General features: G+C 49.2%; 1 protein-coding gene across 2 annotated transcripts in view; it reads left to right on the top strand.

Annotated features, from left to right (window-relative positions):
- Positions 1 to 9,807: 9,807 nt before the first annotated feature.
- The window catches only part of MATK (megakaryocyte-associated tyrosine kinase), a 30,689-nt gene continuing 25,379 nt past the window's right edge, over positions 9,808 to 15,117 (top strand). Inside the window, exon 1 of one of the 2 annotated variants that reach the window (XM_044998610.1) lies at positions 9,808 to 10,016. The gene's annotated coding sequence lies outside the window, so the exon portion shown is untranslated. The remainder of the gene's footprint in view (positions 10,017 to 15,117) is intronic. The other variant, XM_044998605.1, reaches the window with a different exon arrangement.

Here is a 15,117-nt window from a genome sequence, read left to right as displayed (position 1 = left end):
ATAAATGCATTGTTTGTTTAACCAAAGCTGTGCTGCGTGCCTCAGATTTGTGGTATTGGTAGCAACTAATGTGCACTCACTCATTTGTACTACAGAATCTCTGTAACTTGACTGTAAAACCCTGATTCTGCAGTACGTTGTCTTCCATCATGTTGTGAGTTTATCTGTTCCTAGGGCCAGCAGTAGGGGTTGAGGGTGTGCTGCACATTGCAACAGGTGCATGGCACCTTGCCTGGATCAGCCCCTAAAAGAGGACACGACCGCTTATCATCCAGTTTGAAATAATAATAAAAGAGCATAGGAGGTAAAAGCCATGAGTGTGGATACAGCGATCCCAAACTTGAAAATCAAGTTGCCAGAGCCATAAAGCACAAAAAAGCATAACGGCAGCGATCCCATCACAGTTTGATGGAGTGAGCTCAGATGGCTACAAGTACGAAGCTAGCATCACAACCTGAAAAGCTTTATTGCCAGTTCCAGCACAGCCTCGTGACAGTGCTTTTGGCTTTGAGGGGTGATGTGAAGCCACATACGTACCTAAAGCAAGCAGCTGCCAAACAAACTGCTCCTGGAGAGGATAAACTGGCTGGCAGCCTTCCAAACATCTCTCTGTTGTCACTCGAGTATGGGGAGGTTTCTTCCATCCCATGCAAACCTCACTTTCTCATTGGAGTATAAATTCACCTGAAAAAAATGTGCTTTAAGACATCTACAACAGGCTTATTTCTCTTCAAAATGTTCTTCCGTTGCGATGATGCTTCACTCCTCCAGTGCCAATGTGCGTGGGAACACTAGCATAGCACCAATGCCGTGGTGCAGACCAGCATTTTAAGCCCCATGTCTCTCAGATCTGCTCTGACTGAAGAGTTGAAGTCGTGTGGTACGTAAAACATCAGCTGCTGCCTGGAGACTTGTCCATGCTATCGTTTGTGTAGCTACAAATATCACTGAAGCTGAATTGGTGCCAACAATGGTAAGAAATGTTTAGTTTAAAAAACAACCCCCCACCTCCCCCCCGAGTTTAGATACCTTATTTTAAGCTTCCTGTGCTTTTTTTTTTCTTTGTTGTGTCCCTCAATTTGATTTTTGTCCAACGTTTGGGTCTAGTTAGTTGCAGAAGAGAAATTATTACAGCTTGTGAAACACAATGAATCTGCTTCTGTAGAGGGGATGGAGAAAATAGTTGTCACGTGCCTAACTAACCTGGCCCCATTGCTAATCGAGAACACACAGACTTGCAGTTTCCTGAGGAAGTGCCCCACATTTAAAGTCTGTACGACTGTTGTCAAGTTGTGGGCTTGGATTCCTGTCTGGTTTCAGGAGACTCAAGTTCTGATGTTTTGAGTACAGTGTAAGTCAGGTGGGTGGGCAGAGGGTCTGTGTGGACTTGGCTGATGTTGATCAAGAGTCAAATGGCTGAAAGCCAAGTCACCATTGTGGAACGAGAGCATCTCCTTGGTACAGAAACCTTATGGGTATTTAACAATAAGATCAGGCTGAGACATTCTTTGGGCATGTCCCATCGCACTCCAACCATCATCCCATTTTCCTTCCACAGTTCCTTGAAGGGCTCTGAGTCTTTGCTTCCCATTGTAGCTCTCCTTCCATGGTCCCACTGAGAATTCCTGATCATTCGTGAATACTCTGCTGCTGCCAATCTCCTCTTCTGCTCCAAGGGCTTGTCTACACTACGAGTTAAAGCGACGTAAGGCAGCTTACGTCGACCTACCAGTAAAGGTGTACACACTGCAATGCTCTTCCCGCCAGTTTAACTCTCCTGCCACGCCGACATATGAAAACCACCTCAACGAGAGGCATAGTTAGAGTAATGCAGTGTTAGTGTAAACACGGCATTGCTTATGCTGTCCTAAGTGGTCTCCGGGAGGTGTCCCACAGTGCCCAGTGTGACTGCTCTGGTCCCTGGTTTGAACTCTGCTGCTCTGCAGCCAGGTACACAGGCATGTGCCCCTTCCCTTCTAAAGCCCTGGACATTTTTGAAATTGTTCTTCCAGTTTGCTCGGCATGGAGAGCTCACACAGAACCTGCCGAGCTGACCATGCTGGCTCCCTACAGCAAACACCCCCCTGCCTGGACTACGCTGGAGGTGGTGGATCTGCTGCGTCGGTGGGGCGAGGAGGCTGTGCAGTCACAGCTCCGCTCTAGCCGCAGGAACTTTGATACTTATGGGCAAATGGATTGTGGCATGGAGGAGAAGGGATACACTAGGGACATGCAGCAGTGCTGGGCAAAAATCAAGGTGCTGAGGCAGGTGTCCCAGAAGGCAAGAGCGGCCAATGGTTGCTCTGGTGCAGCGACGAACGTATGTCGTTTCTACAAGGAGCTGCAGGCCATCCGTGGCGAGCTGCAGGCCATCCGTGGCCCTCACTACCAAGCGCCCTGTGGATACTGGGGGGCTGGAGACAGTGGCCAGGGGTGTGAACCTCAAGGACAGCGTAGTGCACGAGGAAGTGGAGCTAGAGGAAGATGGGGGACAGCAACATCCGGCAGTGTGACAAATCAGGCCTTTTTTTTAAACTCCCAAGGGGTCTAGCCAGTCCCAGCACTCCAGTTCTGACATGCCGGAGGTAGGAGAGGAAGCTCCAGTAAGTACTCGTGCTTCAGTATTGCAGGGAGACCTGGCAATGTTCTGCTTTTTCATTGGGGTAGAAGAGGGATTAAAAAAATGCTAACAGTTTATATCTGCTGCTCGTTCCTCTCGGCATCTAGACAGAAAAAGTTAGTTTATGCACCCTGGGATATCTCGGGAATCCTCCCTAGAGGAGGTCTCTAGAAAACTTCCCTGGAGGTAATCAGCAATCCTCTGCCCAAGGGTTCTTGGGAGGGCTGCCCTGTTTCTTCCCCCGGGGTAAGAAACTTTGCTGCCCCAATCAGCAATTACTTCTGCAGGCACCAGAGCAGCACACAGGCGAGCAGCGTAAGGACCCAGGCTGTAGCCGCATGCCTGCAGGAGCTGCACCTTGTGTGACGAGGCGGTTCTGGCGGGACCCAACTGAGAGTGCCAATTCAGGACCAATTGCTCAAACAGGGCCGTCACAGCCCTAGGCTGGGGTTTTTCCACCTCTAAGGCAAACCAAACCAGCCAGACAAAAGGGACTTCGGTCTCACCCCACTGGCTAACCACAAGTCACACAAGCAATTTCCTTAGACACTCCAGTCTCCCAGTATCACCACCAGTCCCACTCGTCCTGGGGATGAATGGTTATGAAAACCAACACCCCAATAAAAGAAAAAGGTTCCCTCGATCCCAAAGGACCAAGCCCCAGACCCAGGTCAATATACACATCAGATCACAAATCACGCTGTTGCCAATCCTTTAGAATCTAAAATCTAAAGGTTTATTCATAAAGGGAAAAAGGTAGAGATGAGAGGTAGAATTGGTTAAATGGAATCAATTCCATACAGTAATGGCAAAGTTTTTAGTTCAGGCTTGCAGCAGTGATGGCATAAACTGCAGGTTCAAATCAAGTCTCTGGAACATCCCCCGCTGGAATGGGTCATTCAGTCCTTTGTGCAGAGCTTCAGGTTGTAGCAAAGTCCCTCCAGAGGTAAGAAGCAGGATTGAAGACAAGATGGAGATGATGCATCAGCCTTATATAGGCTTTTCCAGGTGTAAGAACCTCTTTGTCCTTACTGTGGAAAATTACAGCAAAATGGAGTCTGGAGTCACATGGGCCAGTCCCTGCATACTTTGCTGAGTCACAAGGCGTGTCTGCCTTCTCTCCATGGGTCAATTGTGTAGCTGATGGTCCTTAATGGGCCATCAAGCAGGCTAAGCAGAGCTAACACCAACTTGTCTGGGATATCACCCAGAAGCACATCACCAACTTGAAATACAGACAGTATAGAGCCAATATACATAACTTCAACTAAAAATGATACATGCACACAGACAGCATAATCATAACCAGCAACCCATAACCTGGTCTTAGACACCTTATATGACCCCCTTTACCTAAGATTTGGTGCCACTACAGGACCTTGGCTGCAACCCATGTTCTATATGGTCCCAATTTATATCAATAACGTCACACCTTGGCATCCTCAGTTACCCCCAGGAGTGAGAGATCAGCTGTTATCACCCCCGCCTGTGGAAATGGCGCCAGTATTCAGAACAGTATCCTACCGAATCCCTCCTTTATCCCATCTTGACCCCCCCACACACACACTACGGTGCGAGAAAACAATGCCTGGCTCAATACATTACAGAACCACGTGTTACTGTGGCCCAGTGTCAAAATTCTCCTTTAAAGCCTCCCTCATTTGAATAGCTCCTGCTGAGCTCCTCTAATAGCCCTGGCATCCGGCTGCTCAAAAGCAGCAGCCAGTCAATCCACCTCAATGCTCCACCCCTGCAGAAACGTCTCCCCCTTAGCTTCACAAATGTTATGCAGCGCACGGCAGGCTGCTGTGACCATGGGAAGGTTTTCCTCACTGAGGTCTAATCCACCAAAGAGGCAGCACAAGCGCCCCCTTTAAGCAGCCAAAGGCAGATTCAGTGTCATTCTGCACCTGCTGAGCCTGTTAGTGAAGAGCTCCTTACTGCGTTCAAGGTTGCCAGTGTCCGACTTAATGAGCCGAGGGAGCAAGGGATAGGCTGGGTCTCCCAGGATCACTACTGGCATTTCTACAGCCCCGTGGAAATTTTCTGGTCTGGAAAGAAAGTCCCTGTTTGCAGCTTTCTGTACAGGCCAGTGTTCCTCAAGCTGCAAGTGTCCTGCACCTTCTCTGACCAGCCTGTGTTGATGTCCATGCAATGACCCCAGTGCTTGCAATGCCTTTCTGCTGATGTGCCCCTTCACAAGGTTGTCTGGGGCCAAAATGGGGATGTGTGTGTGCCATCTGTCGCCCTGCTGCAGTTAGGGAATCCCATTGCCACAAAACCGTCCACTATTTCACACCCCTTACCTGGAGTCACAGGCCCTCCTAGCAGCAGGCGATTCATGGCCCTGCACACTTGCATAACTGCAACCCTTACGGTGGACATCCCCACTCCAAACGGATTCGCAACTGAGCGGTAGCAGGCTGGCGTTGCCCACTTCTACGCAGTGATCACCACTTGCTTCTCCACAGTGAGGGCAGCTCTCATTTTAGTGTCCTTGCACCACTCAGTGCTAGTTTCTCACACCCAGGGCCAATGGTCCACTGTGTGCAGCTGCTCTGTGCATGCCAAAATCAACCTTGAATTGTTTCTGTCCATGGCGCACAGCAGGGCAGACACCACCGTGTCGTCATCAGATTCCCAACTCATGAAATACTGCATATTGTGTTCACAACGCTCATCACAAGACTGGAGAGCAGGCAGAGCCATGCTTTCTGATAGAGAGGGCGGGCGCACAGTTTACAGGGTCTGTTGAAAAGCAGCACGAAATGTACTAGGAAGCCCACAGAATGATGGGACAGAGAAAACGGCATCATGGGATGCTCAGCCTGCCCATAGGAGGCTTTGCAAACCCTTCCCAGAACACCCAGTGGCAGATGGTCATGAGTTACATGTTGTGATTGCTACCCATAGTTCACTGGTCTCTCTGTTGATGCAAGAGCACCTACTGTGGTCTCTCTGCTGACACAAGTTTTAATTGCAGCGGTGGATGAAAGTCAACTTAACTTTGTAGTGTAGACATGGCCTAACTGTTCTCACTTCTACCACTGACCCACACCTTCATCAGTGCATTGCAGTCTGATTAATACAGACATCCACTCCTTGGAGCCTCATGTTGACTCTATAGGTATCTACCTTTAGTGTCTGTTTAAGTTGTTTATCACCTTTGAAAGTGGATTAAGCTAATTCGGACTAAGACACTCTTGTTCCAGAATAAGTGTGACCACGTATGGAGTTAATCAGGCATAGCTAATCCACTTTAAATTCACAGCCTACCTTACTCCAGACTCATTTTTGTGTGCAAATAAATCCTTAGGCCCAGCTTTTTAAAAACAGTTAGGCATTGCGGTGCTCACCCTAACTGATTGAGGAGATTAAATTTCATTTACAAAAGGGATTTAGGAGCCAAAATCTCATTGAAGTCAATGGGAGGCTTTCCACTGGCTGTAGGGGGAGATAGGTAAGGCCACAGACTAGGGCTGCACAACCCTTTCCCTGATGTGTCCTGTTCATTGGCTCCTTTGGGCCGTAACCGCATGTACCGACTGGCTTGGGCAGGTCAACGTTTGCAGCTTTCTCCGTTCTGTGAGGCTTGGAGAGTTTTTAAAGTCTCCCTCCCACAAAACACGCACTGGGGAATGCTCTGGTTCTCTTCTCCATGCCTTGCCCACCTTTCTCGTAAATCCCCTCCCACACAGACTTTGAAGCAGCTGTTCACCTAGCAATGAGGGCGCAAACGCTAGTGCTTAAGATGCTGGGCCAGAGCTCTGGGTTCCAATCCCAGCTCCTCTACTGACTTTCTGGGCAGCATTGGGCAAGTTGCTTAGTCTTTCTCTGCCTCAGTTTCCCCCCCGTAAAAGGAGGATAATAGCTCTGCCTTTCTTCCCCACCTTTTGTCTCTTGTTGCCTTAATACAATGCCCGGTGCAGTGGAGCCCTGAGCTTAATTGCAATTTATTGATGCTATTGCAACCATAGATACGTAATAAAGTCATTAAAGTTCCCAAGCAATGAATCAGCTTTGTGATTAACAGGGCTGGGGACTGGGGGGGATTTGAAAAGCATTGGCATGGGGGTGTCTAAGCCCTAAATATGATGGATTAGATTGATGCAGTATTGTCCTATTAATTGTAGTGCTTTGCTTCTCCTGAGATCTGGGAAACTGCTTCCTTACCCCTTTTCTTCACTGCAACTTTCTTGTAATGAAAAGGCTGCTAAAAACCTGCCCTATACTCTCTTACACAGTGGTAACATGAATGTCATATGTCAAACCAAACGCAAGTGCCTCTTCACGTTGCATTTGGTCTGTAAGTTACTTTAAAATCTATTTCCAGTCATTTTCACAGTGGTATGTCTTGAGCCAGAGTGGGGAATATTCAGTTGATGCATTTCATTGCAACCCATGCAAGGGTCTTTCTTTCTGCGGGATGCTTTCTGTGCTGCTCTGTGATAGGGAAGCAGCAGGGGTGAGTTGCTCAGCTGGTGTGGACTGGGAGAGCTCTGGTGACTTCAGTGGAGCTATGACAATATACAGGATCTGCTCCAAGGTATTGAAACAGGAGCATCAACACTCCAGTGACAATAGAAGGGGGAAGATAGTTCGGGACCTGGCCCAAAGGGGGCTGCAAGTGGTGTAGGGAGATGGATAATACATTGCCCTTCTACAGCTGCCTTCGGCTAAGGGTCTGTCTGATCTTTGCAGTCATTAATTGTGCCTGGTGCTGTGCCTAAGAGTTGGGTCACTGTTTTCACCCCATTTACAGATGGTGAGATTGAGGTACAAAGAATGGAAGTGGTCACCCAGCCAGGGGCAGCTCTAGGCACCAGCAAAGCAAGCAGCTGCTTGGGGCAGCACATTTGCAGGGGCGGCAGCTGGCAGGGATCCAGCCTGGGAGCTGAGAACCAACAGGGGGCCCTGGGAGCTGTAGGTCCTTGGTTAGCTCCCTGCCTAAAGAGCCAGCCCTGGAGCAGGGAAAGAACTACATTTCCCAGCATTCCCTTGGCCACTACCAGCAGGACTGGGGGGGAGGGAGTATGGTAGCTTAAACCTCATGCTGCAGCTTGAGCTCACTGCTAGAACAGGGTGGCACTGTGAATGGGGAACAAGTGTGCCCAAGGGGTAGAAGGCTTTGGCCCAGATATCCCCTGCAGAAGACATCCCCAGACTGGCTTAGGGATACTGGTGTGACCTCACCTTGCAGCCCCCAAAGAAGGAATTGAGTGGACTAAATGGACAGTGCCCCTCTCTATCTGAAGCCTGGCAAGGGAGGTACGTGGAGCCCACTAGAATTTAAAATGAAAAGTAAGGGAGGGGAGGCTCTACTGGAGCTGGGCAGCTTTAGATACAGTACCAGGCACGTAGGAGGATTTCCACTTCTGAGCCATGGAAGCAGAAATTGACTTTTCCATTCCAGATATAGCTAATATTCAGAAAGGGAATCTAGCACCTGCCTTCCAGATTTGAGCACCTCACAATTCAGGAGTGCTCAAGCTCAGTTTGGGCAGCTGTTACTTCATTTCTCCCAAATCAAATATACTGATCCACTATAATTTGCTGTAGAAAAAGTAGGATAAAATTGAGCAAGAAATGCTTCCCAGTGGTTTTTAGGACTGGAATTGCTATTTTCAACAGCCATTGCCTTGTTTGTTTGTTTTAAAGGAAGACAATGATATTGCACTGGCAAATTCCCCATAGAAAGAAAGAGTGGAACAAAAGAATAATAAAGGCACCTCAACTTTTCCTCATTTATGGAGGACAATCTTATAATATGCATCCAGATATCCTCCAATCACACAAGCTGAAAATTGTTCCACTTTACTGCAGTTCTGTAACCATATGGGAACCAGTCCTGTCTGTGTTCTGTGCACATCCAAAATTCCTGCTGAATGACCCGCCCTGGGAGCGAGTTACCAGTGACCCAGGGCTGGGGCGGAAGGAGGGTGCAGGTGTGGGGGGAAGAGCCCAGGGCTATGGTGGCAGGGGGTGTGTGGTGGGAGGGGCACTGGTGGAGGGGAATGGGGGAGCCCAGAGCTAAGGCAGCACGGGGTCTGTGGGTGGGGAGAGCCCAGGGCTGGGGTGGGGGGCAGCCAAATTTTATTTTGCTTGGGGCGGCAAAAAACCTAGAGCCGGTCCTGTACCCAGCGCCGGGGCTGGCGCTAGAACGGGTCACCCAGCACCGGGGCTGGAGCCAGAATGGGTCACCCGGGGCTGGGGCCAGAACGGGTCACCCGGCGCTGGGGCTGGGGCCAGAACAGGTGACCTAGCGCCGGGGCTGGGGCCAGAACGGGTGACCCGGCGCCGGGGCTGGAGCCAGAACGGGTCACCCGGCGCCGGGGCTGGAGCCAGAACGGGTCACCCGGCGCCGGGGCTGGGGCTAGAACGGGTCACCCGGCGCCGGGGCTGGAGCCAGAATGGGTCACCCGGCGCCGGGGCTGGGGCCAGAACGGGTCACCCGGCGCCGGGGCTGGGGCCAGAACGGGTCACCCGGCGCCGGGGCTGGGGCCAGAACGGGTCACCCGGCGCCGGGGCTGGGGCTAGAACGGGTCACCCAGCGCCGGGGCTGGGGCCAGAACAGGTGACCTAGCACCGGGGCTGGGGCCAGAACGGGTCACCCGGCGCCGGGGCTGGGGCCAGAACGGGTCACCCGGCGCCGGGGCTGGGGCTAGAACGGGTCACCCAGCGCCGGGGCTGGGGCCAGAACGGGTCACCCGGCGCCGGGGCTGGGGCCAGAACGGGTCACCCGGCGCCGGGGCTGGGGCCAGAACAGGTGACCTAGCACCGGGGCTGGGGCTAGAACTCAAGAATCCTGTGGTCTAACCACACTTCCCTTTGAAAACATTGAAAATCTCCCCTGCCACTCACTAGTTCTCGCTTTGTCGCCTGCTGCGCACACTGGCTGGGCAGGCTGTGTGGGCACCACTGCCAGTAAGGTAGTGGGGGAGCAGTCACTGACTCTCTGCTTCTATCAGCTGATCGTTAGTTTGCTTTGGGTGTCATAAGCGCCTGTGTGGTTTCAAATCAGGCAGCTGTGGATGTTCCTCTCCCTGGTGGGGATGTGGACTTGGGCTGCAAGGGGGCAAAGGTCACTTCAGGGTAAAGCGTCATCAAGGAATGACTCCTCTCTGGTTAAAATGGGCTGCATAGAAAGCAGGCACTAGGACCTCCAGGGCACTGCCTCCGCAGCCCAGACCAGAAGAGAAATCAGGAAATAAAGTTGAGGCGAGTTTCTCGGAGTGGATCTTTCGGTGAATGCTGTTGCGCGGGAGGTAAAGCTCTGCTCCGCCATTTGAACTGGGAATTTATTCTCCAGGAATCTTGGGACTCACGTCTGGGCTTGGCTGCAAGCAAACCTGCGACAACTTGGACGCCAAGGGCTTTGCATGGGTGCTGCAGGGAGGTAAGTACAAAGGTCTGGCTGAAGCAATAGCTGTGGCTGGGTAACGTGTTTCCTTTCTCGCCTCAAGGAGGACAGACATGAAGAGAAAAGTGCATGTAACGGTCAAGGTGCTGCACTCAGTGGGATAAAGAGCAAAGTACCAGTGTGGCTGGGTACGTGTAAGTGGTGGGGGGGCGGCGTGTGTCCGACACAGCCAGTTCCTGCAACCTGTCAACCCAGGTGCCAGCTCTTCTGCTGCTGTGCATGCGACTCTGGGTGCCTTCAGCTCTGCAGAAGGGGCTGCTCTTTGCACTGGCGCTTAGGGCAGTACAAACCAGCCTGGCTTTTCTGTATGCGGGGCAATTTTCCAATGCACTTGTGACAGTGGGAAGGGAGGGCGGGACCGTGAGGCTTGGCCCAAGAAGTGAAACCTAGAGTATGTTTCAATATCTCATGGAGCCTGCCAGAGACTCTCAGTTCCACAGGCTACAGCAATCCAAACCAGCTAAAATGGGATGGAACAGTTCAGGGACTGGTGAAGGATTTCCCCATTACCCCAGGTCAGACTGGGCGTGACTGTGAGGAGCATCTGAAGAGGGTTAGAATCTGGATGGTTCTCCTTCAAATATTTGTCCATGCGGATTCCACTTCTGGGATGCATGAGTCCCAGCTGAACAAAACATCTCAAAGAACCACACTTACTGTCAGGCCTTTCCCACTGCTCGGGAATGGCAGGGGAACAAAATGACCAATTTTAACCCTCCCAATAAGCTGGGCATTGACTTCTGTGAATGAGCTTGATAGACCAGGCATTTGCATCATCAAAACTGCCACCGTTTGGCAGTGAACCCGTCTCTCAGCCTAGCACTGGCTGCTTCGAGCCCGGCTCACAAGATGCATTGGCTGGGTTGGGTGGGGAAAGTTGCCCTCCAATTTGTTCTTAGGTACTTTGGATTCCCAGGGCTGATCAGCAGCCAACTTTCTCCAGCACGCTGTCACCTGCAAACGTGTGCTGCACAAGGGGCTCTGATACAGCGGATACAGCTGCTGCTGGGCATCTGTAGTACCTATGTCATGGAGCCTTAGGAGCAGGGAATGGAGAAGACCTGTAAGGCCAGCTACTCTACCCCCTGCTGGTGCAGGACTAAGCCCTAAGCCAGAGCTCCTCTCCTTTGGTATCTAGGAGCCAGTCCAGCCACCATTGTCAGCTCCCCGTGTGTAACGCTTCAGCACTTTCTAAATGCTGGAGCAAGAGCTGCTGTTCAGCTTCTCTGCCTACTGCCTCTGGTTCAGCAGAGCAACATTCAGCACTCAACTCTCCACGTACCTCCTCCAGGAAAGCATCTGAACAGAAGAGGGGGAAGGGATAGTGGGATCAATAGCCAGATCCCATCAGACAGACTGTTTGGTAGATGTGGTGAGCCTCATGGGTGGTTTGTGTAGGCTTGGTTCCTGCCACATCTTCATTCATCACTCGTGTCCAGGGGTGAAAGTAACTTAAAGGACTTACTGGTACGCAGTGCAGCAGGGATCCTTGGCAAGGTGGGGGGGCATCTCTGGGCCCCTGGAAGGGGTGGGGCCTTGAGTGGAAGGGGCGGGGTCTTGGGCAGAAGTGGCAGGGCTGGGGTCAGACTCCCCCAGCCAGCCCTTCAGGGCTGCCCGGCCTGTGCCACCTGGTGCTCTGGCAGTGATTTAAAGGGCCTGGGGGAAGCTGCCCCTTTTGCCCCCATCCCCATCAGTGGCCCTGCCGGTATGGTCGGCTGTGTACTGGCGGCCACTTTCTTACTGGTATGCCGTACAGGACCATACCGGCTTACTTTCACCTCTGCTTGTGACTGTGGTAACCAGCTCCTTTCCTTGACCCTGACTCTGGTTTGATTTGATTTTAGTGGGGAGGGTGAATGAAAAAAACAATTGACTTGCTCGTTCCTGAAGGCCTGTGAATATCAGAACATCAGAAGAACATAAGAACTGCCATATTGGGTCAGATCAATGGTCCATCTAGCCCAGTATCCTGTCTTCTGCCAGTGGCTGGTGCCAGGTGCTTCAGAGGAAATGAACAGAACAGGGTCATTAACAGGTGATCCAACTGCAGTCATCCAGTCCCAGCTTCTGGCAGTCAGAATCTGAGGGACATGGGATTGCATCTCTGACCACCTTGGCTAATAGCCCTTGATGGACCTATTCTCCAGGAATTTATCTTTTTTGAACCCAGCTATACTTGTGGCCTCCACAACATCCTCTGCCAATGAGTTCCACAGATTGACTGTGTGTTGTGTGAAGAAATACTTCCTTGTGTTTGTTTTAAACCGGCTGCCTATTAATTTCATTGGGTGACCCCTAGTTCTTGTGTTATGAGAAGGGATAAATAACACGTCCTTATCTACTTTCTCCACACCAGTCATGATTTTATAGACCTCAATCATATCCACTCTTAGTCGTCTCTTTTCCAGGATGACCAGTCCCAGTCTTATTAATTTCTCCTCATACGGAAGCTGTTCCATCCCCCCAATCATTTTTGTTGCCCTTGTCTGTACTTTTCCAATTCTAATATATCTTTTTTTGAGATGGGGCAACCAGAACTGCACACAGTGTTCAAGATGTGGATGTAACAATGGATTTATATAGAGACATTATGATATTTTCTGTCTTATCTATTCCTTTCCTAATGATCCCCAACATTGTTATCTTTTTGACTGCTGCTGCACATTGAGCAGATGTTTTCATGAGAACTATCCATGATGACTCCAAGATCTTTCTTGAGTGGTAACAGCTAATTTAGACCCCATCATGTTTTCCAGTGTGCATTACTTTGCGTTTATCAATACAGAATTTCATCTGCCATTTTGTTGTCCATTCACCTGGTTTGGTGAGATCCCTTTGTAGCTCTTCGCAGTCAGTTTTGGACTTAACTATCTTGAGTAATTTTGTATCATCTGCAAACTTTGCTCCCTCACTGTTTACTGCTTTTTCCAGATCATTTATTAATATGTTGAACAGCACTGGTCCCAGTACAGCTTTTTGGGGGACCCCACTATCTATCTTTATAAACCAACCTTTATTCCTACCCTTTGTTTCCAATCTTTGAACCAGTTACCGATCTATCAGAGGACCTTCCCTCTTATCCCAATATAGCTTACTTTGCTTAAGAGCATTTGGTGAGGGGCCTTGTCAAAGGCTTTCTGAAAGACCAAGTACATGATATTCACTGGATCACCCTTGTCCACATGTTTATTGACCCCTTCAGAGAATTCTAATAGATTGGTGAGGCCTGATTTCCCTTTGCAAAAGCCATATTGATTCTTCCCCAACATGTTGAATTCATCTACGTGTCTGGTAATTCTGTTCTTTACTACAGTTTCAACCAATTGTGAAAGAAAATGTACATTCAAATGAAGTAAAAATCTTAAGCGAATCCACATGTTCCATAGAATCTCTATGGATAGAAATTTCAAGCTCTAATAAAAATATAACATTAGGGATCTATTATCGACCACCTGACCAGGACAGTAATAGTGATGATGAAATGCTAAGGGAAATAAGAGAGGCTATCAAAATGAAGAGCCCAATAATAGTGGAGGATTTCAATTATCCCCATATTGACTGGGAACATTTCACTTCAGGACGAAATGCAGAGATAAAATTTCTCGATACTTTAAATGACTGCTTCATGGAGCAGCTGGTACGGGAACCCACAAGGGGAGAGGCAACTCTAGATTTAATCCTGAGTGGCATGCAGGAGCTGGTCCAAGAGATAACTATAGCAGGACTGCTTGGAAATAGTGACCATACTACAATAGCATTCAACATCCCTGTGGTGGGAAGAACACCTCAACTGCCCAACACTGTGGCATTTAATTTCAAAAGGGGGAACTATACAAAAATGAGGGGGTTAGTTAAACAGAAGTTAAAAGGTACAGTGACTAAAGTGAAATCCTTGCAAGCTGCATGGGCCCTTTTTAAAGACACCATAATAGAGGCCCAACTTCAATGTATACCCCAAATTAAGAAACACAGTAAAAGAACTAAAAAAGAGCCACCGTGGCTTAACAACCATGTAAAGGAAGCAGTGAGAGATAAAAAGACTTCCTTTAAAAAGTGGAAGTCAAATCCTAGTGAGGCAAATAGAAAGGAGCACAAACACTGCCAACTTAAGTGCAAGAGTGTAATAAGAAAAGCCAAAGAGGAGTTTGAAGAACAGCTAGCCAAAAACTCCAAAGGTAATAACAAAATGTTTTTTAAGTACATCAGAAGCAGGCAGCCTGCTAAACAACCAGTGGGGCCCCTTGACGATCGAAATACAAAAGGAGCGCTTAAAGACGATAAAGTCATTGCGGAGAAACTAAATGGATTCTTTGCTTCAGTCTTCACGGCTGAGGATGTTAGGGAGATTCCCAAACCTGAGCTGGCTTTTGTAGGTGACAAATCTGAGGAACTGTCACAGATTGAAGTGTCACTAGAGGAGGTTTTGGAATTAATTGATAAACTCAACATTAACAAGTCACCGGGACCAGATGGCATTCACCCAAGAGTTCTGAAAGAACTCAAATGTGAAGTTGCGGAACTATTAACTAAGGTTTGTAACCTGTCCTTTAAATCGGCTTCGGTACCCAATGACTGGAAGTTAGCTAATGTAACGCCAATATTTAAAAAGGGCTCTAGAGGTGATCCCGGCAATTACAGACCGGTAAGTCTAACGTCGGTACCGGGCAAATTAGTTGAAACAATAATTAAGAATAAAATTGTCAGACACATAGAAAAACATAAACTGTTGAGCAATAGTCAACATAGTTTCTGTAAAGGGAAATCATGTCTTACTAATCTATTAGAGTTCTTTGAAGGGGTCAACAAACATGTGGACAAGGGGGATCCGGTGGACATAGTGTACTTAGATTTCCAGAAAGCCTTTGACAAGGTCCCTCACCAAAAGCTCTTACGTAAATTAAGCTGTCATGGGATAAAAGGGAAGGTCCTTTCATGGATTGAGAACTGGTTAAAGGACAGGGAACAAAGGGTAGGAATTAATGGTAAATTCTCAGAATGGAGAGGGGTAACTACTGGTGTTCCCCAAGGGTCAGTCCTCGGACCAATCCTATTCAATTTATTCATAAATGATCTGGAG

This window comes from Mauremys mutica, chromosome 24 (assembly GCF_020497125.1).
Source record: "Mauremys mutica isolate MM-2020 ecotype Southern chromosome 24, ASM2049712v1, whole genome shotgun sequence".
Classification (NCBI taxonomy): Eukaryota; Metazoa; Chordata; order Testudines; family Geoemydidae; genus Mauremys; species Mauremys mutica.
The sequence above is the reverse complement of the archived record's forward strand: the minus strand, read 5'-3'. Positions and strand labels throughout refer to the sequence as shown.